This window comes from Pezoporus flaviventris, unplaced genomic scaffold (assembly GCF_033815535.1).
Source record: "Pezoporus flaviventris isolate CSIRO_AGI_PZ_B2104156 unplaced genomic scaffold, CSIRO_AGI_Pfla_v1 ptg000013l, whole genome shotgun sequence".
Lineage (NCBI taxonomy): Eukaryota > Metazoa > Chordata > Aves > Psittaciformes > Psittacidae > Pezoporus > Pezoporus flaviventris.
The window spans coordinates 2,971,251-2,977,347 of NW_026892561.1; the positions used below are offsets into that span (position 1 = coordinate 2,971,251).

At 43.2% G+C, this 6,097-nt stretch overlaps 1 protein-coding gene across 1 annotated transcript in view; it reads right to left on the bottom strand.

Annotated features, from left to right (window-relative positions):
• The window catches only part of LOC133268311 (protein zyg-11 homolog B), a 306,890-nt gene that overhangs the window by 247,732 nt on the left and 53,061 nt on the right, over positions 1-6,097 (bottom strand). The window lies entirely within an intron of this gene.

Genomic DNA, 6,097 nt, shown 5'->3' on the forward strand with positions numbered 1-6,097 from the left:
CTACTGATGTCAGAGCAGCCCACAGGAGAGGACGAGAGGTTCACCCTTCCCCAAAACTGCGTTTTTACCTGTGGTTTTGGTGTGTAAGTACACTCCTAGGCTGTCACATACCATCTGGATGTACTACAGGACAATATAAAGAGGGGCGTTATGCCTCCTTTAGTGGGGAAACAAGAGGCACACAAGCAGCACAACCAACCCAGGATTATCCAGCGGGACAAAGCCAGTGACCAGGTGCCCCGCATGCAAAGGTAACACTCACATCCTTACACTGTGCTACAGATTACCTATATAGTCTGGTTTTTTCCCAAGCTTCCACTTCCTCCACATCTTACCCTCTTACATCAACATATCCCAAACTCACAATCTGCTGTCATCCAGGCCCAGTGCTGCATTTCCATCATTAGAACCTGCACAAATTCCCAGGAAAACCAGAGCTGGAGCCAAATCTATCTAACAGTATTCTGACCCACCACTAAGGACTCAGGCAACCAGTGTTCCTGTGGTTTCTGCACTAGAGCTTTCTGATGCTTTCAGAGGAAAGAACTTCCACTGCAAGACTCACAACATAGAATTAGTTGCAGGAACCATTCCCAGCCAAACTCCAGTCTTTGTACTCTTGCATGTTCCCTGCTGATGGGTGTGAGTTGAGTGGTGGTTCCAGCCTAAATGAAGAAACATTTTCAGGTTTAAAAACTGAAGACTCAAGACAAAGCTTAAACTTTGGCATGATCACTTCCTCTGATCACATAGATGGCAGAGAAACAGGTCCTTGACCAAACAACTGCTGGCTACTCCAGTGAACAACTGGCAGCTACAGCAGACAGCATGTGCCATGGTATTTTCACAATGGGCTTGGCACACAGAGCACTGTGCAAGAATCAACCTTCTGCTCTGGCTCCATCAGAATAAAGCCGGTGATAAAGGCCAGACTTGACTACTTGAGCTCTTCTTTTTACAAGATGCTCTTGCAGACCTCAGCATAAGGACATGTCCAAGGCCAAGCTGTAGTATGCAGTACACTGTATTCCACTCCTGTAACTGAGAAAGCTGGATTACTTATCTAAGTTACACCAAGGCTGCACTTGCCCTGGAACCACAGGGTATCAGGACAGCAGAGAGGCAGCTCAAACTCATGCGACCTGCTCAGCTCTGACTCTGCAACTACTGTCACTGTCCTAAAGACATTATAGGCTAAATTTGATGTGATACCATAAACTCAGGTAACAGATAGCCCAGTCAAGCAACAACATGGCAGAGAACAGAAGCTGTAAGTAGATGGATGAAGCATGAGCTCCAAAAACAGTTCTGCAGGCATTGGCTCACTTGTGATGAGTGAGGCATGAGGCATTCAGGAGAGTTTTAGTTGCATCTTAAAAGGTATACATTGTTCTTTTACTTTATTTACCTGATTTATAATAAGACTCTACAGAAATACTGGCATTCCTGAGGCACCCACTGCTATGCGCTGATACTGTGATACTTTCACTGCCTTTATGTGAAAAGAGAAAAAAGCCCATTAACATTCTTTTTAGTAACTTGCCATCATTTGCTTCAGAAAATGAATAATCCAAACACAAAGAATAAAAGGGATTTTTGTCTCCAAAGCAGGAAAGGAAGTATTTTTCAAACTCAAGAATGCACAACAGACCCTGGCCATGAGCCTATTGGCATCTGTGTCTTGATCCAAATGAACTTTAAGATGTCTGTTCTCCCAGAGGATATGTACTATTACAAAATAAGAAATGAAAATTCATGGCTGCTTTTAATCTATCTGAAATATGTGATACAGACACAGCATATTTTGTACTTGTTTTATACTCCTCATGTTCGTTTCAGCCTGCTGCAGCGTTATTAGGCTATTTCTATTCCTGAATCAGAGAATATAACTAATATTTCCCAGAGAACCCACCCAGGGCCACATAAAGCCATCTGCTTTTAAGTCAGCAGTGAGCTCTTCTCACAGATACAGGGTACAGACAGCTCACACTGTCACTCCAACCAATTATGCTGCTGTTTGTTTAAGTAATAAAGGAGTTTGTTCCAAACAGTTGGGTTTTTTTCCCAGCATTTGTTCTCCACATGTGGTTTGCTTCCTCGAGTATTGATTTTTCACAGTTCAGGGTTTTTTTTTCCTGCCTTTTATCCACCAGGCTAATTGCATTCTTACTCTTTTCTGTTTAATGAGAGCTGACATCCAGCTCAGTGCTCTGTAAAACAGGAAGCAATGTTATTTCCTGTTCCAAGGAGGTAACAGTTTAAACTGACCTCAGATGAATTGGACACATGGGAAATGGACAAATCCAGCCTTGTGATGAATGCAGATTTCTTCTATTGTCAGAGGGAAGATGTTGTGAAGTCCCTTTGTCCCATTCTCCTGCATCCTAAAAGGGTCTGTCACCCAGAAGAATAGCTCCTTAACCCAGCTGCCACAAACCATGCTCAGCTGTTCACAATCTCCTCCCTTGAGGAAACTGATCTCTCTCTGCTGCTTACCAGTGGGATCCCAGATCACCTTGTACGTGGAAGACTTGCTTTACACAACTAAAGCCACCAGAGCCACCTGCCAGATCCTCCATTCCCCCTCTAACACCTGCAGTCACAAACCCCCACGAAGTTAGTGCAGGTAAGGTCAGTCCATACAACATACAGCTGCAGTAACTGCCTGCCCCCTAAACTGCCTCATCTGCCCATGGATATCCCAGACTGGTTTGGGTTGGAAGGGACCTTAAAGCTCATCCAGTTCCAACCCCCTGCCATGGGCAGGGACTCCTTCCACTAGACCAGGTTGATCCAAGCCCCTGTGTCCAACCTGGCCTTGAACACTGCCAGGGATGGGGCAGCCACAGCTTCTCTGGGCACCCTGTGCCAGTGCCTCAGCACCCTCACAGGGAAGAATCTCTTCTCAGTATTTATGCTATATCTCCCCTCTATCAAGTTCCTCCACATGCCCTCATCTACCTACAGAGAGCTCTCCTGCAAATATGCCAAATTCAGAATTCTGTAACAAATCCCTATTCGTTATCCTGATCAACACAGGAACTGAGGTTTCCTGAAGCAGCCCACTTTTGTAAGGAAAGGAGCCATGTCCTGACCCTCAGCTTTTCTTCTAAAGACTCAAATTAATTGTAAGAAAAGCAGTGATCACCTCTGAAAATACATACTGCTTCAATGTGGAAGTGTAATGTATGCACTGTACCTACTCCTGACTAGGCAAAGCAGCAGGAGTGAAACACAAACTCAGGTAAAAGTTGGAAAGTAAAATCTGTGTTCCCAAACCAAAGCATTCCCCCAATTTCCTGCAAGCCAGATCTGCTGAGTCAGGCACCACTCTGCTCACTGGCTCCAACTCTGACAAAGTTGCTTCTCTTACAGCAGTGAAACATGGTTTATGTTTTCCTTCGTTATGAAAATCCCTATCTGAAAACATAACAAGACTTTATAAAAGGAAGTAAAGATAAGATAGTGGTGCCAATCTGGCATCATCTCTGCCTGTCAAATGATTAACGCATTTATCACAGCTGATGAAAACACCCCAACAAAACCAATAGCTGCAAAGGGGATTCACCAGAGTCCATGAAGGGAAGAACAACCCTCCGGAGCATTTTAATGTCTAAAGCTGAAGTTTCCTCTCATGTGAGCTTGGAGTTTGAGAGCACTGAACCCTCTGCCTAGAGGATTAGGGTTTTTTTTCTTTATGCAAAGCCTTTGAAATCAGAAATTTAAACTCTTGTATGTTCAGTGATTGGGCACCTCTTGGTAGCTCTGGCTGCCTTTAATTCTGCCCTCAAGGAAACAAGTTAATATAAAAGAACTGCAGTAACATAAACTTTGTAAGAAAGGCTGATCTAAAGTTACCGAGGATTTTAGCTGGAGAAGAGGTGCTTAATGCTGCTTGGTCAAGAGAGCATAATGGGTTGAGGAAGAAAACTTCGATAAGGAGACTTCTAAAATGGTGCAAACTGAGGTAATCCTGTATTAGAGTAATGCAAAAAGTAAGTAAGAGAGCTTAATGTCACAATCTGCGCTGTATCACAGAGCTTTGCCCCCTTTCTCGTCATGATGAGCAGGGCAAATTATTTCTGCCCACTGTGGAATTTATTCAGTTACCAGATTCTAAGACATACAAATGTAAATTGAAGGACTGGGGTTTTTAGAAAAGACACCCCCTGCACACACACCTCACTGCTGGAAGAAGGAGAAGTAGAAAAAGTGTTACCTTTTAAAAATACTCAGTAAGTTATGACACAGAGAAGGTGCTGAAAGTGAAGAAGCAGCACAAGACAGATGCGTTGAGACATTGACTGGCACATAGGGTAAATAGAAGACTTTGTCCTTTACTCCATCTTCTTAAGCACTGCAGGAGAAATACAAAACTGGCAAGTTCTCTTACTCCCAAGCATACAAACAGGCTGTGAAACGTCTGCAGTACCTCCTCTAGCTACGATCAACAAGCAAAATAAACATCTAGATTTAATCTGGGATTCTCCTGTTATAATGACATGGTATCTGCAAGTGCCCAAACCTGAAAGTCCTGGGCCTGTGAAAACCCAGGGATTCCTTTGAAGGCTGGGCTTCACACTTGGGTATTCTTTCCCTTGGTAGCAAACTCCAAAGACATTTTTGCAGTGGGTTGTTTTTTTTCCCTTGCTTGGTTGGTTTTCAATATTCCTGTGCGAGCTTTCCTCCCCCTTAGAAACTGATCTCAATCTGCAGGTGAGCACATCTTACTTAAACTTCTGTGGGTATGGTCTGTGATCTGTGTCAGCCTGTTTGCACTTCAGAATTCATCTGCTTCTTTAATTAAACAGCAACAAAAACGTGTCTGTATTCAAAATCCTTGGGAAAGGCATGTTCTGAGCTGCATAACAGACATCACTAAAGCTCTCCTGCTAGTATTAGTGATTCAGGAGGACAAAGCTTGCTAATGAAAGGGTGTATCTGTAACTTTGTGCAGAGGAACAAATTGCTTTCAGTATGTAATTACTTCTGCAATCCTGTGATTCCCCTTTCTTTTAGCCCACAAGCCAAATGGCAAGACTTTAGGAAAAAGCAGTGGATACATTAGCAAACCTTGGTTTAGCTCTCTACAGAGCTAACACTGCTTTCATTTGAGAGACAGGACTCCCATCTACTACAACCCTTTGGGTAAGTCAATAAACAAGTACACAAGAGGAAACCTGGTTAATATCAGACTGTATTTTAAGAAGTGAAGGCAGGCCACATCTGTGCTATTGGAAAAGAGGGTGATGAAAGTTGATTCATCCAGATATTAAAGACCGGGGCTGAGTACAAGAGGTGCAGGCAGGTCTGAACAGTGAGTGCCTGGGCAGGAAAACGGGCAGTTGAAATTCAGTATAAATAAAGCAATGCACACAGAACAACTTTCAGCTTCACTGTGCGAAAATAAGCACTGAGTTAGTATGAAAGAAACGTAAAGAAACATCAGCTCAAAGCTAACAGGGGTCAGAAAAGCAACTGGGGAAAGGAAAGTAAAACCTGAAAATGCTCTTGCATCCTGAAAGCCTTTCAACAGGACAATTGGTATGCAGCATAGAGGAAGGATACATGGATGGCCAAAAGGTCATCCCCATGTGACACGGTTAAACAGAATGTCCTCTTCCAAGCTGTGAAGCCTGGAAGTGATCAGGCAAGGCTATAAACACCAGAAGTGCTTTGAAGCTGTTTAATGTTTCTTCCAGTAAAAAACAAACCAACAAAAAAGGCAACTAGGAGGTGTAAACCAAAACTGCAATGGGTAAGATGAAAAGGAGTAAATTTAATTCTACATGACATGTAGGTAAACTACAGCAATTCCTGACCTATGGTCAAAATGCTGTTGAGGATTCCAAAAGGGACTGGACAAATGCATGAAAGACCATCCACCAAGAAGTTTAGATGCAGACCTACCACAGTGCACATTTGTGAGCTGGAAAAGAAAATTAAACCACCTGCAGCTAGGAAATTATTCGGGATAAACAGATGTTTGGGCCATGTTATTATTCCTTCCAATGTATCAAAGGTCAGAACATACAGTGGGCTAGCCTGATTTTGGCCTGATTCAGTGCACCCATTCTTACTGCTCAGCAATCTGTTA